This window comes from Dendrobates tinctorius, unplaced genomic scaffold, assembly GCF_039654945.1.
Source record: "Dendrobates tinctorius isolate UK_male_01 unplaced genomic scaffold, ASM3965494v1 ptg000003l, whole genome shotgun sequence".
Classification (NCBI taxonomy): Eukaryota; Metazoa; Chordata; class Amphibia; order Anura; family Dendrobatidae; genus Dendrobates; species Dendrobates tinctorius.
The window spans coordinates 5,882,684-5,910,110 of NW_027361671.1; the positions used below are offsets into that span (position 1 = coordinate 5,882,684).

General features: G+C 43.9%; 1 protein-coding gene across 1 annotated transcript in view; it reads right to left on the reverse strand.

The window, feature by feature from the left end:
• The window catches only part of TMEM167A (transmembrane protein 167A), a 40,728-nt gene that overhangs the window by 9,671 nt on the left and 3,630 nt on the right, over positions 1–27,427 (reverse strand). The gene's annotated exons all lie outside the window — the stretch shown is intronic.

The following is a 27,427-nucleotide window of genomic DNA, read 5'->3' on the forward strand; positions in this document are numbered from 1 at the left end:
TAAAGGGGTTAACTAGTGGGACAGTTTTATAGGGCGGGTCGCTACGGACGCAGCGATGCCAAATATGTGTACTTTTATTGTTTTTTTTTTTTTTTCAATAAAATGAATTTATTAGGGAATTTTTTTATTTATTTAGCGAATTTTTTATAAATTATTTTTACACTTTTTTTTTTTTTAACTTTATTACAATGTCCCAGGGGGGACATAACTGTCATGTGACAGATCACTGATCTGTCACATCACAGGCAGTACTGCAGGCTTCCTCATGCCGGCGCTTTGCAGGCATGAGGAAGCCGCCTCCCTGCAGGCCCCCCGAACGTCCCCGCCGCCATTTTGGATTCGGGGACATGCAGGAAAGGAGACCCCCGCGGCAGTGCTGCACATCGCGCTGCTGTGGGGGTCTCACGGAAGCACGGAGCCCCCTCCCTCCCAATGCTTCCCTAAACCCCCGGTACACTGCGATCGTGCTTGATCGCAGTGTGTCAGGGGTTAACGTGTTGGGGGCGGTCCATGATGCCCCTGACACATAGTGCCGGGTGTCAGCTGTGATAAACAGCTGACACCCGGCCTCGATCAGATGCGCTCCCCCCCTTGAGCGCAGCTGATCGCGCTAGACGTACTATTCAGTCCTTGGGACTTAGGTCCCAGGTCACATGGATGGAATAGTACGTCTAATGTAGGAAAGGGGTTATAAAAAAAAAAATAAAAAAAAAAAAAATAATAATATAGTAACCCGACATTTCACACTGACCACTGAAGCTTCATTAGGGTACCGTTACACTATGTGACGCACCAGCGATCCCGACAACGATACGACCTGGTAAGGATCGCTGGTGCGTCGCTACATGGTTGCTAGTAAGCTGTCAAACAGGCAGACATATTCAACGATGCAGCAATCTGACGGCGATCCGTATAATGACCTCGGAAGTCGTTAGGACCTTGTCACACAGCAGCTATTATGACGACTCCCGCCTGCGTCCCTGAATTCAACGAGGTCGGCGTCAAACACAGCGATGCATGCTGGCCAGTCGGACACCCGTGATCAAAAAATGGCCCAGGACATTCGAGCGCGATCAGCGATATGCAGCGGGGGGGCGATCGCCGCTATGTGTCACACGTAGCGAGATCACTGGCGAGGTCGCTGTTGCGTCACAAAATTTGTGACGTTTTAGCGATCTTGCTAACGATCTCGCCATGTGAGACGAGGCCTTTAAGCTGTAGTCACACATAACGACTCACCAGCGATCCCGACAACGATATCAACGTGTCAGGATCGCTGGTGAGTCGCTACATGATCGCTGGTGAGCTGTCAAACAGCTTCACCAGCGATCAGCACAGCGACGCCGAGCGCGCGGTGTCGCTGTGTACGTTACCAGCGCGCTGATGCAGGGAGCTGGTAACTAACGTACACATCGGGTATCTAAGGGACGCACATCCCTTGGATACCTGATGTGTACATTAGTTACCAGCTGATCGCTGGTCTCCCGCCTGTCACACGCAGCGATGCGTGCTGGCCAGCGGGAGACCAGCGATGGAAGAAATGTCCAGAGGTTTCCAAGAGCGATCAGCGATACCGGCAGGGGGGCCGGTCGCTGATCGCTGTCACACACAGCAATCTCGCTGGTGAGATCGCTGTTGTGCAACAAAACTTGTGACTCAGCAGCGATCTCGCTAGCGTGATCGCTATGTGTGACGGGGCCTTAAGACTCGTACTTCATGCTCTTTCAAGAAGAGCTTTCATCAGGCTTATCAGAGGCAGGATCACAATCACAGGCCCAAGATCGTGGTCTCCCAGGCCTTCATCAGGCTGAAGATAACTCATCGGTTCCCTGTAATCGCAGTGACGTAGTCTATATACTGTTGTGAAAGTGGCATTTAAATAGCTAAACTGCAGCGATTGGAGCAGGCTGTTACAGACATGCCGACTTTGCAACACAGCCGGCATCCGCCTGGTATGAGGCAAGCTCAGCTCCTGAGCCAGCTTCATACAGGGCGGCACAGTGGCTCAATGGTTAGCACTAAAGCCTTGCAGCTCTGGCGTCCTGGGTTTGAATCTCAACATCTGCAAGGAGTTTGTATGTTCTCTCCATGTTTGTGTGGGTTCTCCGGTTTCCTCCCACATTCCAAAGACATACTGATAGGGAATTTAGATTGTGAGCCCTAATGGAGACAGTGAAGAAAAAAAAATACTTTTCTTAGCGACCTGTGACAAAAAATATACGTCATAGAGCATTAAGGAGATAAAGGTCTACTTGGAACAAAACATTTGGTATGTTATGCAATTCTAAAATAGTTAAGTGTGAAGAGAACCTTAAAAAGTATTGTTTCTAGTAATTTTTCAGAATAAGCTGTTATTGGTTTACATGAGGAATAAAATGATTTTTGGTCATTGTATGACTTGTATCCCGGATTTTCCTCTCTGCTGCCCTCTTTCCAGGTTTCAGTTCTCTCTGAACTAGTGGGTAGAGACTAGGTGCTATGATGTCTCCCGTAAATGACACAGAGCGATGGATTCCTGATTTTCTCTTTCTCTCTGTAGAACACAAACAGAAGCAGCAGCAAGACAGAGAATATACACCAGTACTGATCTGTGCGACACTGCAGTAAAATATCATTTTCTGAGAGCTGCATCACTATCTGCCTGGTCGCGCACTGTCCCGAGAGCTCCTCTTTACCTCTCCATAGAGTTTAACAGCAGCTCTAACCTGAGACCTGTGTGAGCTAGCAGTAGGTCACTGACCAAGACATATTTGAGCTGTTTTTTTTTCCATAGTGAATAAGGAGATCAAAAGGCAAAAAAGTCGATTTCTCCGATAAAATACATTAGAACGTTTTGTATATTCAAGTGTACTATCGATTTATGCAACGTTGTTGAAACCACAGTAACCATTTAATCCCCTAACAAAGCAATGCTGCCTGTAATTAGAAGTATACTGGCCAGAGGAACAACCTAATTTGAACATCTGGATTTCATTTCTGCATCGACCTCTGAAGGATATTGTAGGCCGGCTGCAATCCAGGTTGTATTAGGGTGGATGAATTACAATGAAATTAGTGTAAAACGGCGAGCGAGCAAATGCGAACTAACTGGGATAGCACAAATAATTTACTGGGTGTCCTCCTGTGAAGCACCCGTGAGGTCAAAGATATAGAAGTACAAGATGGGGCACGTTCATCCCCCGGCAGACTGTGTGCCATTGGGCTTCCTGAAGAATACCTTGCAATTCCTGGTTAGAGTGAAAGACTCAAGGGGACGAGGATCGCTTTCATTTTGACTTTGCTTGACCTCACATATACTGCACTGGAAAGGAGAAATTGAATTTAACCATTTGATATGCTCTAAAGACAAAACATTAGCATTGCCTCGGGCACCAGTTGGAAAGCTGTCAAGACAATGGATACCAGAGCCTGGCTATCAGAACCATCTCTCCTGGGCCTAACCTTGGGTCTTATCTGATGAAGGGGAAATAAGACTTCTGGCTTCTATCTTCATGTCCTAATGTATCTTTTAACACAAAAGACGCGTAGGAATGTGCACGCTATGGAGGTCATCAATACTTACACCTCTGCATGTTTAATTCAAGTATTAACAGGAAAGGAAACCTCTGGATGTCCAAAATAATTAACCAGAGGAGTCACAGGAGAGCTGAAATGACAAAAATGGTGCTGGTAGTATGCCACGACCTGACAAGTAAAATTGGAAGTCCTACAGTACCAGCCTGAAATCCTGAGACCTATCGAATTGTCAAAAATAAACGCTCGCAAGTGGGTTTGATGTGGATTTTCTTTCTTTGTGGACTTGTGCAAAGAAAATCCTAAGTAAGATCGAGCTCCAGCTATGTCGATGATGCTTTAGAAATCCTAAAAATACAAATATTTGCAGAATAGAAACGGACATGGGATGCAAATGTTTAAGTTTGCAATATGTTAAGCGGAGGACTCAATGCCGATTTTACCCATTGTGAAATCTGCAACTAAATCTACAGCAAAATGTAACTCGTGCAGTTTTGCCTTTGTACTTTTTCACTGCATAGCTACTGCAGATTTATACACAATTGTGCGAGGGTTTGTGTACTGGAATGATCTAGGACCTGTTATCTGTAATGACACCAAGCTTTTATTTATTTAAAATAGGAAAAGCTACATAATAATAATTCTCCAGTAATACCCTACTGATAACATATCCTTAGGTGGAAGTCAGACAGCTGTATAAATCGGACCGCAATGCTCGGACTGGCCACGACTCTCCAGACCACAGCGGGACAGCTGCATAGAAATATATCAAGCTGCCACATTGGGGTTGGGAGGACCACCAACCAGTCTGTCTGATGTATACCCACTGAGCCCCTCCGCACCATCTGACCACTGGGGGACCAACATTCCGCACCACCACTGTTAACAGCTATGGCAGTGGTTAGATGGAAATAATGAAAGGAGTTGCACTGCATAGCTCCATTCATTGTCGCCTGACGACAACTAGAAGCTGATCCAAATTTTTCCTACGTAAGCACCTAATTGGATGAACAAGCTTTTTCTGCCATTTTGGGAGTGTTGAGGTAGGATAAATGGATGCTGCTTAAGTGTCACAATAGGAGCTGCCAGAGAATCGGTGAGGAATACTATTAAATATTGTTTAACCTGTCTGAGACCTTTGAAACCTGCTATGCAACAACTTGATTAAAAATGTGCGATTAGAAAGTTATCCAGGTTTTAAATTAAGTTTTCATGTTTAAGGCTGTAGACTCTCTTGATATGAAAAAAAAAATATATATTTTTACATGTTAGTGGGTACCTTTTATTAATAAAATTGATCTAAATTTCAGTCTGAAATCTTCATTCATTTTCAGATGCCCTGATACGGAGTTTACAGCCCGATACAAGATTTTCTCTTCTGGGAGTGTCTCTCCCAGTAATATAGGCTGCTTGTGAGGTTTATCTGTATAAAGTGTGCTGAAGTCCTCATTAGCTCATGTATCATATCCTGCACACATTTCCTCTTCATGTGCTTCTTTTTATATTTCCATACCACTTTTTCTCTGCCTTCCTTGAGACTGCACATGCTTTCTTTCTTGCCCACATCATGGAGATCTGTATATATGCTCACCTGGCAGTTTTCTGTAACGCCGAATTCACACGAGTGTATAACAAAATCATCAGAATTTCATCCAAGAAACCTGGACAATTTTTTGTCACTTGTCATCAGTGTGCAGTGTTTGCTTTTTTTAAGTGCAGCAGTTAATAATTTACAAGACCATTAACAGTTTTCTTTGTTAAAGAATTAGAATGTTTCCACAAAAAAAAATCTGAAGCTATACTGAGGTTGCGTATAAGATCTGTTTTATTTCTGCACACGCATAGACTTGAATAGGCAAATCTGACCCGCCATATGGAAGAAATTGATGAATAATGCAATTTTTCGACATGTAGATTTCCCAGAGTGTAATTTTCAAAATGGGGTCACTTTTTGTGGATTTATGCCATTTTGGAAACTTAGGGTCTTTAGAAATCACATTACTAACATCTGCAGCCCAAAAGTGCTCCTTCTCTTCTGAACCCTGCCGTGCGCCCAAACAGGCACATCTAGGATATAGCCGTACTTGGGGAGACACAGCGTAATAAATTATAGGATTCTTTTTTTCTTATTAGCTGTTGTAAAGATTTAAATGAAAATGTTTAATCTACTCATTAGTGTAACAAATATTTAAAGGGAATCGGTCACCCCTTTTTTCGAATATGAGCTGTCGACACCGACATTAGGGGCTTATCTACAGCATTCTGTAATGCTGTAGATAAGCCCCCGATGTAACCTGAAACATAAGAAAAAAGTGTTATACTCACCGGGGGGGGGGGACCTCTCCTGGCACCTGCGCACTACAGGACTCTGCTCTGCCCTCAACAAGGCAGAGCAGTGTGGAGTGCCCCGCAGGGCCATGGGTTCCTCGGTACCGGGTCGGTTCACTTCAATGGGGGATGTCACGGTGACGGTAGATATAGAAGATGGCTAGCACTCGACTAGTGAGATGAATATATGGTGCTAGTGAAAGGGAACCTATAGTCCCGTAAATATGAAGTCAATATAGAATCACTGCACACGTAAATTATGCTTTAGTGAGCTCTTTTATTTAATTAACGGTGATGAAGCGACAGCTGACGTTTTGGCCTAACAACGGCCTTTATCACATAGTCGCCCTTTTGAAGTAGAGTTTTGATAGTCACCGGTTAATAGTATATCACTGCTAGGCAATATTTCAGAAAAATGCGGATTGCCCAATGTAGCTAATAGTCCAGGTGCCAGAGGAGCAGGAATCCTGTTGGTATGGCAAAAAAACATTGGTGGTGCAGTGGAGGATGCAGGCACCGCCGTGCCTCAGCAGTGGTGACCCGGTCCGTGACCATGGGCATCCAGTAATAAAATAGAGGAAAGTTGTGTGGTATTTAAGTGTGACGCCACTGGTGGTGTTCGGCAATTAATGGCCGACGCTGCGGTTTTTGGTCCTCTGGGGCTGATGGTGACGCAGCCAAGATAGTTCAGCTCCCCACGGGTAGAGCGGGGAGCCCCAGGGCAAATATATTTGATTAATAGTTCGGATGGCTGTGAACGTTGGGGTACAGAGAAATGAGAAGAGGACACAGAGAGGTGCAGTTTCTTTACCTTTTACTGGTAATTGGTTGCAATCCGGTGTACCACATACAGGTGATGGATTGAGTCCGGTTCGCCTGGAGGCATTCAGGGGATCCACCCTGCCAGGTGAGTTTTTAGCTTCCCCAGAGCCTCTCTGTCTCTGCTCGTGTCCTTTCCTTCTTCACAGATCAGCTCACCCTCACCAACTGACTGGATCTTCTAGAAAGATCCTTCACCTCAGGCTTAACTGTCTTGTCATCTGCTCAGACTGCTCTCGTTTCCATGACAACTCCCCTGTTTTCTCTCACAGCTGACTGCTTGCTGACTCACTAACCCCCTCTGCGGGCCAGAATTTATAAGGCAGCTCTCCTTTCTGACCTGCAGCAGGAATTGTCATGTAATCTATGTTACCTGGCATGGGGGCCCCCCTTCTGCCTCCAGGCATGACCTTACCCCTTAGAGGGAGGCAGTGTCACTGTGACAACCGGACTCTGGGTGTCACAAGTGCGCCTGCGCTGGAGCCATGACAGGAAGGAAAGAAGAGGACGGCATCTTATGAAGATGGGAGGCACCGGACCGCGACACCCATTGGACAGGACTGCCCCCCCCGGTGAGTATAATATAACTCTTATTTCTTATCTTTCAGGTTACATTGGGGGCTTATCTACAGCATTACAGAATGCTGTAAATAAGCCCCTGATGTCGGTTCCCTTTAATTTTCATTCAGCCCTACTGTAAGAAAATCGGTTTCTGCACTTCTGGTGCTTTGGAATTGCGGCATGGCCTTCATAACCTATTCCAGCATGACATGATGTGTGCTCAATATGACAGTATGACCCCATGTGACATATTGCTGTTTTCAGGAGAAATTAGCCAATTAAGTCTATTTTTTACTGCAATCCTTTGTAAAATGTAAACTTAGGGGCAAAAGCAACAATTTAATAATTTTATTTTTGAGTCTCAATTTTATAAACTTTGGTGAAACACAGGTGAATCCAAATTGGATGAACTCCATTAAGGGTGTAATTTCCCAAATGGAAGGACGCTGTGCTGCATTGCAAGATGAGGATCGCTGAAGACAGAACATCTGCATGTGTGCCGAAATACGCTAGGTGTGCACAAGCAGAACTGACATCAGTGACATTTGCTTATGTCGAAGTGAGCAGCGCAGACAACTCTTACGATTCGAGAAGAGACTAATCTGAAAACAGGGTATAGTATCAAATATATGAGAGCAAATAAAAAATACCCAGTATGAACATAAGATCTGAAATACGTAGTGGTAAAGTATGGCCCGATACAAGGATCCATAAAGTGGAGCATATTCTAACACTGATCTGTAACACAACTGTGCCCATGTGCCACCCCATGAAAAGAAAAAATATTTTTTGTTTGTTTTATGATAATCAAAACAAGCAATTACCTGCTCTTATGCTAAATTCATCAATTTCCCATATCCAACATTCAGTACACACATTATCTTTCTTAAGAAAGCTTTCGAGAGTCTCTTAGCCGACTGTCACCCTCCCTCTAACTGTTTAACTCATCTTCTACCACTTAAAATCTGAAAGCCTCTGTCCAGGAAGTATGTCAGCTCTTATCACGGGAAGGTCAGCGGGAGACAACAGTCCTAGGCGTTTGCAGACGAGATGGCTTTTTAACGGTTCAACGCATCTTTAAAACTGGGCACACATTTTATATGTCTGTAGAAAACTACCGAACCACAAAACTTCTTACTATGTTAATATACAGTAGTTTTTTTTTTTTTTAAATATTGTTTTATAGTAGAGTCATGGAATATCCCTTCCCTCTGTAAGCTTGCACAATAGTTACAAGAGAGACATCATGGGGCAAGCAAAGGCTACGCCAGCCCTGACGAGAGTGCACAGTGCTGAATTCACTAAGAGCTGCACCCCACTTAGTGAATTCAGCGCAGACTGATACCTTCCTCTTTCTGACACGTCCAGGTAGGGTAGCCAGTGAGTTCCTATAACTCTGAAATTGATTTTCAATGGTATGTATAAAACCTTTCAATGCCTTTGCCATTTTACTTCATCTTCCCATTGTTTGTGCAAGGTAATCATCACTTCTTAACTTTTTGAACCACTCCTGAAAACCTATTGTCACGCCGTGCCGACATACTCACCCGGCCATCGCTCCCACGCCGTCTCTGCATACTCACCTGGCCATCGCTCCCACGCCGCAGCCCCTCGCCGCCCGACAGCCACGGCGGTCACCTCTGACAGGCGCACGGCCGATGGCGTCTTTGCATGCAATGCGCATGCGCCATAGGCCGAGCCTCCCTTCTGCTTCTTGTGCTCCGGCTATGCCCTGACCCGGAAGCACCCCCTGACCAATGGCAGACCAGACGGGCATATCAGGCCGCTTCCCCCTGAGGGAGGTGCCTGATCGCTGTGTTTCCTAGCACACTGGGCCTCGCTTCTTTGTGTGCTCTCTGCAGCAGCCTCACAGTCCGGCCATCCGTGTTCCCTCCTGCTCCAGTCCTGCCGTCCTACTCCAGCCCTGCCTCCGATGTTCCTGTTCCATCCTGCTCCAGTCCTGCCTCCGGTGTTCCTGTTCCATCCTGCTACAGTACTGCCGTCCTACTCTAGTCCTGCCTCCGGTGTTCCTGTTCGATCCTGCTCCAGTCCTTCCGTCCTACTCCAGTCCTGCCTCCGGTGTTCCAGGGTCATCCTGCTCCAGTCCTTCCGTACTCCTCTAATCCTGTGTTCCTGCTCCAGCCATCCCTCCACGTTCCAGTCTACTGTCTCACTCTACTCCTGTCTCCTGTGTTCCAGCTCTGTTCTGTCATCTACACCTCAGTCCCACATTCTTACTCCAGTTCATCCTGAGCCGCCCCTCTCGGTACCGGCTACCGTGGTACTCGAACCCCTGGGCCTGCTCCTAACGGTCCCTGTATAGGGGTCGGTTCCACCTGTCAACTCGCCCGGGGCCCCTCGGAGCCACGGCCCAGAGGGTCCACTCCTGGAGATTCCGGCTCCAGACCAGCCACGCTAACACCAATGAAGTTTAGTGAACTTTAGGCCCTTTCCCAATAGGCTAACATTCCTCAGAAATGCTGGTGTTAATGTTTGCAGTAGGTCATAACAGCCAAAGGTGCTCAACTAAGTACTAAATTTGCTTGTCATAAAGGGGTTGAATAATTCTGTGACTACAGTAGAAATTTTGTGTTGCTTTTGGAGAAACCACTTGTTAGTTACACTGAGCTATTAAAATTCTTGTTTCATTGGATTATTGCAGGTATGGCAAACTCATAGACAATGGGCCAAAATTAAAAACTTGGAGAAAGCTGTGGGCCAACCTCAATAGTAATTTAAAAAACGAGTCTACAATTGAAGAAGTTTTTCGTTATCAAATATAACAATGAACCTTTTCACATGGAAAAAAAAACTTAAAAGGGGTTTTCCAATGAACAAAGTAGATTTTAATTAATAAATCTTAGCATAAACTGAACACCTAATCACAAATGGGGCATACTGGAATAATATAGCATGTTATGCAAGAGCAGCAAAAGCATATGGCCGAATAGCCTAATTTAAAGGGAATCTGTCACCAGGAATAATGCCGTTAACTTGCAGATATGGGGTTAATCTGCAGGTTAATATCGTTATGATGCTGTCCGGCGCTTGCCCGCAGCTGAATGCAGCGGAGAGAAAAATTATCTTTATTCCCTCACGCCTGCATTCAGTCATAGGGGCAGCGCTGGTTCAGTCACTGCTGAGTATACAGAACAGAGGTCTCAAACTGCATTCCTCAAGGGCCGCAAACAGGTCATGTTGTTAGGATTTCCTTGCATTGCACAAGGTGCTGGAATCATTATCTGTGCAGGTGATTAAATTTTCACCTGTGCAATACAAGGAAATCCTGAAGACATGACCTGTTTGCGGCCCTTGAGGAATGCAGTTTGAGACCTCTGATACAGAGCGACTGCTGTAACCGCGTCCCCGGCCCTAACTAACACTGGCTGTACATTGCGGCTGTCGGTCAGGGTCATGGCTACAGCGGCTGCTCTGTATACTCAGAACGGTGACTAATCCGGTGCCGCCCCAAACCCCAAGACTGAATACCGAATGCTGGCGGGGAGAATAAAGATAATTTTCTCCCTGCTGCATCATAATGCTGTTCACCTGCAAATTAACCCCATATCTGCAGGTTAACCGTGCTATTACTAGTGACAGGCATCTTTTAAATATGCAATAACAAAGCATAAAAAAACCTTGAATAATACATATGATAAAGTATAATGACAATAAAAGTGTCAAACACAGTAAGCTACACCCACAGTGAATTCCTCCACCTGTATGCTATGATGACCCCACTGTACTACCCCCCTCGACAAGGTATAGTGAGCGCACCACAGAGCTCCCTAACAGTGACCCCCACAGAGCCTGCCACACAGTATAATGGGCCCGACATAGTCCTATATACAGTATAATGGACTCATAATACGGTAGTTCTCCACACAGTATAATGGGCCCTGCATTGACTTCCATACAGTATAATAGGCCTCACAGTCCTCTGCACATTATAATGGGCCTCACGTAGTCCTGGATACAGTATAATTGGCTGCACACTGCCTTCCATACAGTGAAATGGTCCCACATAGTCCTCCACAGCATAAAGTACCTCACATAGTACACCTTACAGTATAATGGGCCCTGAATTGCCTTACATACAGTATAGAGAGCTTGAGAAATGTGGTTTCTTGCCAACAGAAAGATTGTAAATAACCCTAATTTGCAAATGGAGAGTTGAATAACTGATTGAAACTGTAAATGCAAGAGTTAGTGTCCCTGACCTTAAATGTGTGATTTCTATCCATGTTTTTTGTAAAGATTTAGAAAACATAATATTTTTATGAATAAATTATCTAAAAAAGCATATATATATATATATATATATATATATATATATATATATATATATATATATATATATATATATATATATATATATATATACACACACACATACACACACAAAATATATATATATATATATATATATATATATATATATATATATATATATATATATATATATATATACACACACACACACACACGTGTGTGTATCAAGCCACACCGACTCCACACAAAGCCCAGTATAATAAATATCTAATATATACATATATTAGAGCTGTTTAAAAGACAAAAGCTGAGCTGTGATTGGTTGCTATGAGCAACAGTTTTCCCGCTCCACAACACCTCAGCAGACACTGACCGGGTGGGTGAAATCTAGCATCCCCGGGAACATGAGCTTCCAGCTATTGTCTGCCCCCCAGAAAGGAGCAGAGAGCACATGACAGAAATGAATCAGCCCCTCCATATTACTGCCAGGTTCTATTGTTAGAAAATTGTATCATTAGCGGCCGCACACAGAGCCTCACTGCCAGGTTACATAACAGCACATCTCCAGGAACTTCCTGCTCAGCGCCACCCGGCTCGGGACTATGGGATGGAAGATGTGTGATGGTATATGGGCACGGGACTATGGGATGGAGGATATTGTATGATGGGTATATGGGCACTGGACTATGGGATGGAGGATGTGTGATGGATATATGGGCACTGGACTATGGGATGAAGGATGTGTGATGGGTATATGGGCACTGGACTATGGGATGGAGGATGTGTGATGGGTATATGGACACGGGACTATGGGATGCAGGATATGTATTATGGTTATATGGGCAATGGACTAAGGGATGGAGAATAATCATAATTTGTTAACGCCGGGCTCTTCAGCTGGAGAAGCTGAGGCCAAGAAGATAAATGCCATGTTCTCCAAAGAATCATCCAAAGTGTACTCCCAACTACAGAGTAACCGCACAAAGGCAGCAACTCCACCAACAGCAGAGACTGAACAATACTGGAGGGGGAGATGGGAAAAGGAAAAAACACACAACACCAGTGCAATGTGGCTGCAAGATCTGAGAATGTAAATGTAACACAGCAATCATCTAGAGCAAGAACCAGTCACCATTACAGAAGCAGACATCCAACCACGGGTCAAGAACATGAAGAGCTGGACAGCACCTGGCCCAGACATGATCCACACCTACTGGCTAAAGAAATTAGCAGCGGTACATGAATGCATGGCAAAGCAGATAAACCAACTGCTAGAAGCAAGCCACCACCCAGCTTTGCTAACACAAGGAAGAAGAGTGCTGATCATGAAGGATCCTCACAAAGGAAGAGTTTCATCCAACTACCACCCAATAACCTGCTTTACAATAACATGGAAACTCCTGTCAACCATATGAACCAGTACATGAATCCAACTCAGAAAGGCATTGGGACCAACACCAGAGGCTCTAAGCACCAGCTCCTAGACTTAAGATCCAGACAGACCAATTTCCTGGATTGACTACAGGAAAGCCTATGACTCAATGCCACACACGTGGATCTGTGAATGCTTGGCTCTCTATAATGTCAACAGGAAATTAAGAACCTTACTCAAAGTCAATGGGGCAATGGAGAACAACATTGGAAATCAACTCAAGACAACTGGCACAAGTGACCATCAATTGCGTCATATACAAAGGTGTTGCACTGTCCCCATTGCTGTTCTGCATAGGCCTGAATCCCTTCAGTTAGATAATTATAGAGTCTGTCTATGCATACAAGTGCAAGAGTGGAAGCACCATCAGCCACCTCCTCTACATGGATAACATCAAGCTGTGTGCGAAAAACGAACGAGACATCAATTTACTGATCCACCTGACAAGGATCTACAGTGAAGACATTGGGATGTCCATCGGACTGGAGAAGTGCGGCCAGTTGGTAATAAAGAGAGGTAAGGTATTCAAGACTGATAGGGTGGAATTACCAGCAGGCCACATAGAAGATGTACAGAGATGCTACAAGTACCTTGGCATCCCACAGGGATATGGTATCCATGATGAGGAGGCAAGGAAAGCAGCAACATCCAAATACCATCAAAGGGTAAGACAAGTCCTGAAGAGCCAGCTCAATGGGAAGAATGAAATTAACGCCATCAATACATATGCCAGTTATCAGATACCCTGCTGGCATAGTGTGCTGGCAAAAGAAGAGATGGAAGCTGCAGATGAGAAGACGCAAAAGCTTTTCACAATGCATGGAGTTCCCCACCCTAAGTCTAACACCCAAAAGATTGGATACCAACAGTAAGGACGGTGATCGAGGCTTGATAAGGATCCAAGCCATCATCACGGATGAAACAAGGAGTATCCAGGAATACATCACAAAAATGGCACCAAAAGAGGAGATGCTGAGAGAATGCCTCAGGCAGCAGCAACAACAGATCTGGAAGGAAGAACAGGAACATGAAGCGCCATGGCAAGACAAGCCGCTGCATGGGATGTACCATCGACAGATAATTAAGGTGGTTGACATGGAGAAAACCTACCAATGGCTGGAGAAAGCTGGACTCCGAGACAGCACAGAGGCACTGATCATAGCGGCACAAGAGCAAGCAGTAAGTACCAGTTCCATAGAAGCAGATATCTACCACACAAGACTAGACCCAAGGTGCAGACTATGCAAAGAAACCTCAGAAAACATCCAACACATAGTGGCAGGATGCAAAATGCAAGCTGGAAAAGCATATACTGAATGTCGCAGCCAAGTAGAAGGAATTGTACACAGGAACATATGCACAACATATGGGCCAAGTCTCCCTAAGTCCAGGTGGGAGACCCCAGAAAAAGTGGTGGAGAATGAAAGGGCTAAAATTCTGTGGGATTTCAAGATCCAGATGGATAAACAGGTGTTGACTAACCAACCACACATTGTGATAGTAGACAAGGATCAGAAGATAGCAATGATGCAGCATTACAGGAACACCCGATTCGTACACTATGGGTGGTCCGAACAATGAAAGCAATTGTTACTACCTTTCGTGTCTCCCCTTTTTCCTCAGATTGTAAGCCTGCGAGCAGGGTCCTCATTCCTCATGGTATCTGTTTTGATCTGTGTTTATTGTTATGCTGTAGAAAAATATTCAGGATTGAGAGTCCTCAGTAGTTGATACCTTTTAATGGCTAACTGAAAAGATGGTAACACATTGCAAGCTTTCGAAACTACTCAGGTCTCTTCATCAGGCTAGACTAATACAAAATCTGAAGTCACATATTTATGCACAATACAGCCTAGAAAAAATGCAATAGATAAGACAAGTGACGTGAAGCAGAACTATCAATATGGGAGAGGGAGAAACATAAATATAAACATTGGACCAGTTCATAGATAAGGAGTCTGGATGTTTTATGGTCCTCTGATTGGGGTCTAGTTCCCTGTTGTGATGCCCCGCAAGGTTTTAAAAGGAAATTCCTTAATTGATGTAAAAAGACATAAATCCATGCGACACATTCATTCCAGCACTGAGAGTGTCAAAGTTCGTCATAAATTTGTACTCCCAAACTCGTCTCTCTCTCTGAGATGTGAAGTAACCTTTCAATACCAGTAATTTCATATCCACGCTGCTGTGATCAGGGATACAGAAATGTTTTGCCACAGGTAGATCCATTCTTTTTTCTCTTATTGTGTGACGATGAGCATTCATCCTTGTTCTAAGCTTTTGCCCTGTCTCCCCCACATACAGACCCCCAGTTGGACATTTAGTACAAATAATTAAGTATACCACATTAGATGTAATGCAGGTGAAAGTACCTGGGATCTTGTAGTCCTGATGTGAGTTGGGGATCTTTATCTTGTCCGTGGTCATTATAAATGGACAGGTTTTACATTTTTTCTGGTTGCACGGAAAGGTTCCTGCAGCTGTTGGAGAGGACAGGGAGCTTCTGACAATGATGCTTCTTAAATTTGGGGGCTGCCTAAAACACAGCAGTGGGGGGTCTGGAAAAATGGATTTTAATCGGGCATCTTTTTGTAGTAAAGGTAGTAATTTCCGTGCAGCTCCCCTTAGCACCTCCAGATTTGGGTTGTAGGTGACTACCCTGGGTAGTAGGTTGTAGGTGACTAATATCCTGAATATTTTTCTATCCACTGGCTAACACGGTACAAAGATATACATCTTTCCTGTATTGTTATGCTGTAATGTCTTTTGTCTGAACAAGTCCCCTCTATAATGTAAAGTGCTGCGGAATATGTTGGCGCTATAGAAATAATAAATTATTTTATTATTAGTAGCAGTAATGATAATAGTTGTGGCAGTGCCAAGTGACAGCAACATCAGAAAGAAGGAATATGAGAAGCTGGAGAAATACCAGGACCTCAAAGGAGAACTGGAGAAGATGTGGTGATAGGAGCACTTGGAGCAGTGACCCCTAAGTTGAGAACATGGCTACAAAAGTTCCCAGGAGCAACATCTGAACTCTCTTTCCAGAAAAGCGTAATGCTGGGAACAGCCAAGATCCTGCACAGAACCCTCAAACTTCCAGGACTCGAAAATGAGGAAAAACAAAGAAAAAGACCACCCTATTAGGGGGTGAGAAGGAAGTTATATACCGTATATATTCCTCATACTCTTCACTGTTTTACAAAAAAAAGATAAAAATAATTTTGCTACATTGATTATTCAAGTTATGATCATGTGGATACCAAATATATGTAGGGTTTTGTTGCACAAGAAAATGTATTTTATTGTAAAAAAAAGAAAAACAAAAAAAAATGCTTCCCCCCCTTAATTCTGCATATTTTTACTGTACTTGGGGCTTCCAAAGCAGGCCAAGTTTCAGGAAAACACAGCCATCTGTCCTGCCAAATTACTGGCAGAGCTGATCAGGATTTGCTTGCTGGGACCCCATTTCCTTTGCTGTTGGGACACTCAGTGATCAGGTAACTGACAGGTCCAACAGAAGTGTGACATGACGTGGAGATACAACTAGTGATGGATCACAATTAGCGGCCTGAAAAAATATTTTCCCCCAAAAATTGTCATGTTAATCTGAGCTAAACTACATGTAACAAAAAGTTGAGCGTATACACCTTTGCATTTTTAGAATGTTAACCAAAAATGAGGAAGAAAAAGTATTTGTTCTGTAAATCCCATGAGACACGTCACAACAGATGTACATGGTTCCACTATGTATCTGTCATCAAAGACAAAGTCAATGAAAGCTAGCATAAGTACTTCTATTCATAGTATCTCACCTCTATGAACATAACAAAACAATAGGAGAGCACGGCAAAGACCAGCTGAAGAATAAGTGTAGAGGAAACGGATCCATTAGGAATGAGGCCGCAGTGACATAGTCCCATAGGTCTCCAGGGTCGGGACACACACAAACTTCTAAAATACTTGTCATTCCTGACATTTTCAAGCCAAGGCAGGATAAATCCCAGGTGCAAAGTGGCCAAGTTACTGCAGGTGCCAACATTTTAGTTATGTTTTTAGTGATGTTCTTATTGCCTGGCAACTAAATAAAAATGGCAAGCAAATCATGGAGGGTCTGCTGTGAGTTGTCCACCCTTGTGGAAGGTATACAGATTCTTCCATTGGAGGACAACACTCATCATAATATAAAATGGTAAACTCATTCACACAGCCCTTTATCACGCTGACGCGGTGCAGGGATTTACTTCATGTGTCCACATTTGGTACATCCACTGACATAGGGTACACCTGCTGTGATCCACTTTTGGTTGAAGGTACTGTTTTTGTGCTTCAGGCATCCCCTCTCCTTCACCATATGCTCCTCCTTCTATGTGGAGACACAATACAACATACTATATACCTTTCTTAAAACTATAAAGGTTATGTGCCTCATTTACTTGAGGGCTGTTTTTTGGTATACTGCAGGTAGTACCTCCCACATCCCATATTAGATGCCTTCTTCTGCCTATTTGTACCCTTTATTTTATTTGACAATGGTGTATTACAGCTGACATGGTATCCCTGTGTTTTGTCCTATAAAACCTTTTTTACCTTCTACAGTTATGTCTCTGTACCTCTTCACACTACTTGCTCAGTGTTGGCTGTTTAGAAATAGTCTTGACCACACGTGGCTGAAACATGAACACAGATTTGCACATAAATGGCTCAAATAGAAGTAAGGATCAGATATGACAGAGATACACAAGGACGAGCCACATCCGATGCATGAGAATGGGATTTTTACAAACCTATGCAGATGGAAAAATGCTGTAGAAATAATTAGCATGCCACATATCTATACTGATTCTGCATGGTAAAGAACGAGTTTCGACATTTAATGCCAACAGAGCTAATCAGAGGGCAGATCAGTTGCCAACCAGTAACAACTGTGGCAGATATCAGACTGGCAGCCTTGGGTTTCTGAAAACTTTTATAGTGAATATACTCTAATAAGACCTCAAGTCTCCATTAGGAAATAATGCTTCCTACTGAAGTGTAATAGTTTGAAAGCCTTCAACACAGTTTGTCACATTTTTCAGAAGGCCTGATCGTCACACTTTTTCCATCTTTTATGATGCACAAATTTCTCTTTTTTGCAGAAAGTAATGACTACTTATTAAGGTGAAGGGTCATTATATAGTCAGGATTAGAGTCAACGTGGATGTAAAGATATGATATGCTAGGTGGAGTCCTTTCCAAGTCTACGGAAGTTGTCAACAGATACATAGCTGGACCCTTAAGGGTATTTAGAGACGACTCGTCACCAGGAGAAAAGAGGCCAAGTTCTTCCTATTATTTCATTTATCACTGATCCCCTTGAATATTCTGTTTTTTTTTTATTTTAAATCTACCATATGGTTTAAGAGATGTCAGAATTTTATGCAAATTTTTATAGTTTTTCCAATGGGGCATCGTTAAGTTGTTCTGCATAATTACCCTGCAAGCCAAGTCCCCTGGTAAACACCTTAACAATTAGCACTAAATAAAAAGGCCCACATTTTAACGATTTAGTGGATTTAAAAAGAGGAAACAAAGTCTTAAATATGTGGGGGAAATAAGAGCAAAACCGGTGCATTTTTCACCTGGTTACAGGTCCTCTTTAAAGCTCTCAGATGTAGTATAAACCCCTATTGCTGTACCATAAAGGCATGTGCATATAGGGCAGACATACAACTAGAGGAAAACACATTGTCTATGTGGTACCGGCGTTTTTATAAATTCGATAAAATTTCAATAAACACTCTGTAAATAATCCTAACCGTAAAGTGGCCTGTATATGCCGTGGATTATCACTGTGAATTTCACCCTTTCCTTTGAACACACTCAGCACCTGCACAAGACCGAGAGTGGATAGGTCCCTTCTGGACAAGCCTCAGTCTGAGATTGATCTGTTGCATAATAAGAGTTTCAGTGGTTGTCGTACTGCACATCGTCCCATTTGCTCCACCAAGAGACCAGAGGTGCAGCGAGTAAATGCCACATGATCAGATTGCAGCATTACTTATTTTACTCATATGGACACAACCCCTAGAAAGCTGTTTAGCATCCTTGTGGGGAGGAAGACATCACCTACAAAGTAATTCAATTGGGTTTCCCATGTAGAAGGGTGTGATATCAATATAAAAAGACTTTTGCCATTTAGGCCCAAGAACACATGAAGATGAATACACACACACACACACACACACACACGTTGTCAAAATGGTCAGAGATAACTTGAATCTGAAAAAAGTAATAATAAATCAAAAATCTATGTAAATGAACAAATGAAAGTCAGACAATGCTTTTCAGCCATGATTCCGCAGAATTTACAAAAAAATAAAACTCATGAAATAGGCCTGGACAGAAATGATGTTGCCCTTAACTTAATATTTTATTGCACAACCTTTTGAGGCAATCAAACGATTCCATTAACTGTCAATGAGACTTCTGCACCTCTCGACAGGTATTTTTGCCCACTCCTCAAGGGCAAACTGCTCCAGTTATCTTGTGTTTGAAGTTTGCCTTTTCCAGGCGGCATGTTTCAGCTCTTTCCAAAGATGCTCAATAGGATTTAGGTCAGGGCTCATAGAAGGTCACTTCAGAATAGTCCAATGTTTTCCTCTTAGCCATTCTTGGGTGTTTTTAGCTGTGTGTTTTGGGTCATTATCCTGTTGCAAGACCCATGACCTGCCACTGAGACCAAGCTTTCTGACACTGGGAAGCACATTTCTCTCTAGAATCCCTTGATAGTCTTGAGATTTAATTGTACCCTGCACAGATTCTAGACACTCTGTGCGAGATGCAGCAAAGCAGCCCCAGAACATAACAGCGTCTCCTCCATGTTACACAGTAGGGACAGTGTTCTTTTCTTGATACGCGTCATTTTTACGTCTGTGAATATAAAGCTAATGTACCTTGCCAAAAAGTCCCATTTTTGTCTCATCTGTCCATAGGACATTTTCCCAGAAGCTTTGTGGCTTGTCAATATGTAGTTTGACAAATTTCAGTTTGGCTTTTTTATGATTTTTTTTTTCAACAATGGTGTCCTCCTTGGTCGTCTCCCATGAAGTCTACTTTGGCTCATACAACGACGGATAGTGCGATGTGACACTGATGTTCCTTGAGCTTGAAGTTCAGCTTTAATCTGCTTAGAAGTTCTTCTGGGCTCTTTTGTTACCATTCATATTATCCGTCTCTTTGATTTGTCATCAATTTTCATCCTGCGGCCACGGAGCTCCATGGAGCTTAAATTTCTGAATAATATGTGCAACTGTAGTCACAGGAACATCAAGTTGCTTGGAGATGGTCTTATAACTTTTACCTTTGACATGTTTGTCTTAATTTTCTTTCTAATCTCCTGAGACAACTTTTCCTTCGCTTCCTCTGGTCCATGTTGAGTGCAATACACACCATGTCACCAAACAGCACAGTGAGTATCTGTAGCCCTCTATACAGGCCCACTAACTGATTCCAAGATTGTAGACACCTGTGATGCCAATTAGTGGACACACCATGATTTAACATGTCTCTTTTGTCACATTATTTTCAGGGGTACCAACATTTCTGTCCAGGCCTATTTCAGTTTTATTTTTTTTTTTTTTTTAATTCTGTTGGAAGCATGGTTGAAAAGCAATGTCTGACTTTCATTTGCTCATTTTCATAGATTTTTGATTTATTATTACTTTTGTCAGATTTATTTCTGTCACCATTGTGGGCTTTTCTGTCATTAAACGAGGGGTACCGAACACGTGTGTATGTTTTATAAAGTATAAGAAGTGTTTCCCGTAAAAGAAAAATAACTTTTGGTCACCAGCTTGTCGGCTGAAATGCAAATCAAACCAACTCCACAAGTCTCAGCTTCATGGATCCCTGTGCCATTGTAAAGGTCACACATTAGAATGAAGTCAGCCAAAGCCGCTGATGTCGGGGGGAGGGGGAAATCGGCAAACAGTCCAAGATGTATGGAAGCTTCATGACTCTTTCCATACAGATTATGTCGGAGGAGAGAAGGATTGGGCTTGTTGGATTTCCAATGGCTGATCCTTGTGTTCTCTGGGAGAGAAACCACCATCATCAGAAGAGTGTGGCGGTGACTCCATCACAGGAAACAGAGATCCTTTGTAAGGACTCGTGCAGACGAGTGTATAAACTGGACATGTGACATCTGATTTTTGGTCTGCCCAGGTTAGCATGTTTATGTTTCCTGGACAGTTTAAAAAACAAAACCAAAAAAAAAAACAAAAAACGACACCTTTTTTTTTTTTTTTTTTACAGACACATTAGCTAACCATAACGAATCGTTAAAATTATAAGTGATACCTGTCTACAGAAGACATGAGCTGTATTCACAGTGAACTGTAAAAGGGTGATAAATACTGTCATAAAAATCTGTGCAAGTGACTCCAGCGTCAAAAAAATCACGGACACATTAATTTATTTTTAGACAGGGGAAAAAAGTGCCCTATTTTTACGGACTGTCCAGGAATTATTGGATGCTTGGGGCAACCCTGGGCCTGACTGTCCATGAGAAAGAAATATGCAAAATCTCAGCATGCACTACTTTCTTTGAAGTCTTGGATAAGACTCACCCATTCAAGTCTATGGGCACGATAAGAAGGAAAAAAAAAAAAAAAAAAAAAACAATCAGATCCCAAATGGAACATCCGAGTGGCATCCAAACTCTCACAGATACATTGCCTAGATTTTGAATTGAACTGTATTTGTTCATGTACATTTTTGATATAGCTTTTACTCAAAAAAGATCGCACATAGATGTCATGTGGACCAAAAAAAAGGCACACAGGTGGCGCATGGATGAAAATTGTCAAAGTTTTCTGGATGAAACACGGATGATTTTTCATACGCTCGTCTGCATCCAGCCTAAAAGGTGAGTCAGAAAAGATACTGCCGTCCTCATGATTGTTCATATAGATGTGTACAGGCCTTTTTAAACTAAATGTTCAGCCCCAATAAAATAATAAAGCATATACTCACCTCCCGTGCCGGCTCCGTTCCAGTGTTTCCGGCACGTGCGGTCCCGGAGCTGTGATGCGGTGAAATGACACATGATGCCCGGCGTCCAGTCAGGCCTGGCGTCACTGTCTCCATACTCGGGCAACTTGAACATAAAAAGGAAACCGGGACAAGCTCCAGCCCTCACTTTCTCTTCATGTTCAATTCTTACAAAGGCGGAAACAGTAATGCCAGCGCCGATTGGACAATGGCATCACAACACCGCATCACAGTTCCAGGAAGAACGAGTGCCGACACCGCCGGAACGGAAGATGAATATAGGCTTTTTTATTTTATCGGGGTCGAACATTTAGTTTAAGAAGGGGTTGTCCTAGCGGTGGACAACCCTTTAGGAGTATGTTAGCACAACGTCAATGCATTCATAGCTTATAAAGGGCATGCTCTACCGTATATACAGAGCCCTTCATCTGCCCAGTATGCAGCAGTGCCGCAGATATTTTTACTTTAGGAATCCCATCGTACACATCCAGCCTTCATTTCACACAATGTGATGCTGACATTGGAAATAATGCTTTGAGGTTGCTTACTGCACAAAATTTAACCACCTACGAACAAAAGAAAATTCATCCATCATCGCCAGCCTCAATAAAGAAGAACACATAACCGCTGACCCAGGGTTAGCGAACAGCTCTTATATTGACATCTGGCAAATATTTCTATTTCTGCCCCCTCATCCTTCCTCTTTTTCCTGCTTTTGTGAGATGTCAAAAACTAATAAACGCTAAACATGCATGCAAGCAATAAAACTACTGTTAAGTCATTACCCATTTGTTAGGAGCATTTTGCCCTCATGCAATGGAAGCTAAAAGAGGCTTCTCCAACTGTAACATCTGTGATATCACTGCCTAGTGTTCTGATTGATAAAAAAAAAAAAAATCAAGATGTGAAGATATCAGTGTATTACGGGTCCAGGACACTCATGTGATGATGGCAGAAGAGGAGCACTAAAGTTTCCACCACTTTTCTGCACCCCAGAATAGCATTGCTATGTGGATATAGGGGGAACAGACAATATTAAATAACGTCTTGTTCATGGTGGTTCTCGTGCGTTTCAGCAGTCGGAAATTCATTCCGGATCCTATGGATTGCAGGTAAAGTTAGAACACACTCTTAGGCCTCTTTCACACATCAGATTTTCGCCTTCAGGCGCGATCCGGCGCTTTTGACAGAAACCGGATCCGGCGAAATGCAATGCCGGATCCGGTTTCCCCCCCATTGACTTGCATTTGCGCCGGATGGCCATGCGTTTCATCCGGTTTTCGCCGGATCCGGCAATGTGTCGCAATGTGTCGCGATCCGGCGTCTGGAAAAAACGTCTACTGTAACGTTTTTTGTCTCCGGCGAAAAAGCCGTACCCGCCGGATCCGGCGCGTCCGGCTTTTCCACACAATGAAAGCCTATGAGCGCCGCAATGCGCCGGATCCGGTTTTTTTGGTCTGAGCATGCTCAGTAGCTCTGCCCACAAGACATATATAAAAGCAAGACAGTGGGACCCACAGCCACATCCAACATGCCACCCAAGACAGCAACCAGGCGCAGGAGAAGGCAGCAGACATCTGCAGCAGCAGCACCATCAGCACCACCCCAAATGGAGCAGCATGCTGAACGGGAGGGGAGTCCAGAAGCAGATGAGAGACGGTAATTATCAAATCCCCCATTCCTCCAAACTAGGGCCATGGAATATCAAGATATTCATTGGCCCTTTGTTTCTCTTTATTCAACAGCCGCCAAACAGATGCAGCAGCAGCAGCAGCAGAAATGGCATCACTGGCAGCAGCAATACCCACAGCCATGGAGTCTGGCCATCAACAGGACAGCACATCTTCTTCTGGGAGCCCTCCCTCGCATCGTCAGCGTTTGACGGTAAGTTTTTATTTCCAAAATCCATCATCTCTGTAATATATGTCTATTCATTGCCTTTTATTTCAAAACAGGAATCACAAGATGAAGAGGAGCTCCCAGAAGAAGAAGGAAGGGGTGGACAGACACCTGGAGTGGGCTCACAATTCGTAAGTTTTTTGCATCAAACGCAGAAACACAACATCACACTACACACAACACATAGAAAACAATGTTCTGCAGACCACACACAGCAAACAAATGCCTACATCCAAAGACATAACATTTTTTGTTTTCTTCTCTAGTCTTCCCAATCTGGTGCTCGGCCAAGAGGTCCTCGCAGTGCCTCCCAGGGTCGTCGGCGACAGCAACGCGGCGGTCACCAGCGTGTAAGTATAAATATTTTTGCTTTGTTTTTTTGCACTTTTTATTTCATTTCTTTTGTGGAGGCTAATTATGTTATTTTTGTCTTTTTCTTTAACAGCCTTCACAGCGTGCTCCCGACTCTGACGGTGAGGATGGAGGGATTGATGTGGACCGCCTCATCGATCTCGTCAGAGAAAGGGAGCCGCTCTGGAATATGGCTGACCGCCGCCACGCTGACCTGATCATTACCCAACGACTCTGGGAGGAAATCTGTTCTCTCCTTGTGGGCCGCTGGGAGGACCTCGAAGCTCGGGCCCAGATTAAAGAGCGTAAGTATATACAGTAACGGTTGCTTGATGTAACCAGTGTTTCCCGAACTACAGTCCTCGTGGTCCCCACGGATCATGTGTTCAGGATTTCTATTTACTATGGAAATCCTGAAAACATGACCCCTGGGGACCATGAGGACTGGAGTTTTGGAAACACTGATGTTGTATACTAACCACTCCTTTCTCGTTTCAGGGAACAGAATTGTGAATCGGTGGCGGTCTGTGAGGGATCGTTTCAAGAAGGAGTTCAATAAAGAGATGCGGGCCCCGAGTGGATCTGGAGGACGCAGGAGCAAGTACAAGTACGCACAAGCCCTGTCGTTCCTCCGGGAAACAATGCTCACCAGAAGGTAAATATTACACACCACATGTGAAAAAAATGTTAGATGTAACTTTTTTTTTTTCAGCCAGGGCCATACCATGTCAGTATTTTAATTGTTTTTTTTTCTCTTTATTACACAGCACGGTGAGCAGCACTCGGGAGCCTGCACGATTGGACCCTTCTGAGGCGATCCCTGAGGAGACCTGCACCGAGGGACACTTCGACCGCCCCGGTACATCTGCACCTTCCCAGCCTTCCCACACATTCGACCCATCTGTCCCATCCACCAGCACAGGAGCATCGTGGCCGTCTACATTACATGAAGCTGCTGGTGAGGAGATCGCTTTCCCTTTACCCCACCCTTCTGCCCCTGCCGCCTCTAGTACACCTGCGGGTACTGGGCGGCAGCGGGAGAGGGGTCAGGAAAAGAGTTATGCGCAAGAGTTATTGCATCTGAATGCATCTTTCCAGAACTGTCTAAAAGTCTTGTCAGAGCAAATCTCCGCAGGCTTTCAGCAGATCAACTCCAGCATTCTGGAGGTGAAGACACTTCTGCAAACCATGCATTCAGAAGCAAGATCTTCGCCAAACCACACCTTTTTCAGGTCTGTTGTGGAGCGCATGGCAACACTATCTCCTACCCAGCAGATGCATGTAATGCATTCGTGCCACGGTGCTCTACAGCAGGTTACCTCCCAACCTCCACCTCCCACCACTGTAGTTCCTCCACCTGCACCCCCTCCAGCCACTTTCCATCCTCCCCCTCCTATTACATCTGCACCCCCTCCAGCCACTTTCCATCCTCCCCCTCCTATTACATCTGCACCCCCTCCAGCCTCTTTCCATCCTCCCCCTCCTATTACATACCAGCAACCTCACCAGTACCAGCAACCTCCCCAGTACCAGTCATCTCCCCTCTTCCAGCAACCTGCCCCGTATCAAACTCCTTCCCCGTACCAAACTCCTTCCCCACACAACTTTCCATCAACATCATCTGCTCCTACAGTCCCTGCCCAACCCTCCACTCCACCGCCCACCACCTCTTCTGCCTCCCACATGTCCACCCATTCTGTAGCTTTTTCCACACCTTCACCTCTAACTGTTCCTTCCCCACCACAATCCCAGTCCTCTCTCCACACACCCAGTGTCGAAGTGTCCCGCAGCCCCTCCAGCAGTATTTCCACCCCACAGTACACAGATTTGTAATCTTTTTTTTGTAATAAAAATGCCCATTGGGTTTAAAACCTTTATTAAAAAAGTTTTTTGCACTTTAAAAACATAAAAAAAAAAAAAATTTAAATAAAAGTTAAATTATCGTTTCACAATGGTTGTCTGTCATTTCTTTCTGCGGCGAACTATGTTTTAAAAAAAGGTTAAATACAGGGTATTTCAAAGGTAAAAAGGTATTCAAAACCAGGTATATAACTGTGGGTAAATTTTAGCTTTTTGCCACAGTTGTGTTCCTGGTTGTGTTTGAAGCAAAGTATTTCACCTAAAAAGTTGTGTTTATTGTTGGTGATTTCCTAACAATGTACACAACTTTTGTTAAAAGGTGAAATACTTTGCATAAAACACAACCAGGTACACACCTGTGGCCTAAAGCTAAAAATAGTAAGACCATGACAAGATAGCCAACTTTGGTTGGCAAAGGTATATACTGTTGGTCCAGAAGGTACACAAGTTTAGGGCACAAATCTTTCACACTCTGTCATCCCAGTGTACTCTGCCTTGAGGTGACATAAAGTCATAAAGTATAGTGGAAAATTGTCCCTGAAACCGTCACAGAACTTCTAGTGGTAATATTTCCAATGACAACATCCATCTTCGCCAGTAACTTGCTCTCCAACCTGCACTTTCTTCTCTACAACCTGTCAAAGAAGGGCTGTAGGAACATGCTATATCTAGTTTTCCAGTAGCCAATCCCGTTCGGAAGGCCACAAGGGTCAATTTTAAAAACCGGATCCGGCGTAATCCGTCGAAAAACGGATAGAAAAACGGATGAACCGGATGAGACGGATCCGGTTTTGTCTGTCAAGAACAAGACGGATCCGGCAGAAAACCGGATCCGGCACTTCAGGTTTTACAAAACATTTGCCGGATCCGGCATTCCGGCACGACGCCGGATCGCGCCTGACGCCGAAAACCTGATGTGTGAAAGTAGCCTACTGCTGGGCGTCCTAGAGGGGCACCAGGCGAGGAGATGGAATTATGGAGCTGCCAAGCGCTGCACTTGGGCTAGGGCTGGATGGTAACAGGATACAGACATTAAAGCTATCCACTGCAACATTGGATGTAAGGATTTCCTATAATATTCCGAGTCGCAAATGTTTCCAAATGTGTCGCACGCGACAAACTTACTATAGACTTCAATACAAGTCACATGTGATTTATCGGCAACTTGGCCGCTTTATTTACAGCAATATCAGAGCTCTACAATAGTCGAGGGACGGCAAGGAGCAGAAAAGCTGAACATGTTTTTGCCACACGACACGTGGAGCTCTATCCTTAAAGAGGTTTTCCAGCTATAACTACTTTTTCTATATTAGAACGCGCTTGGTTAAAAATAAAATTATCCTTTACTCCCCCCTCCCC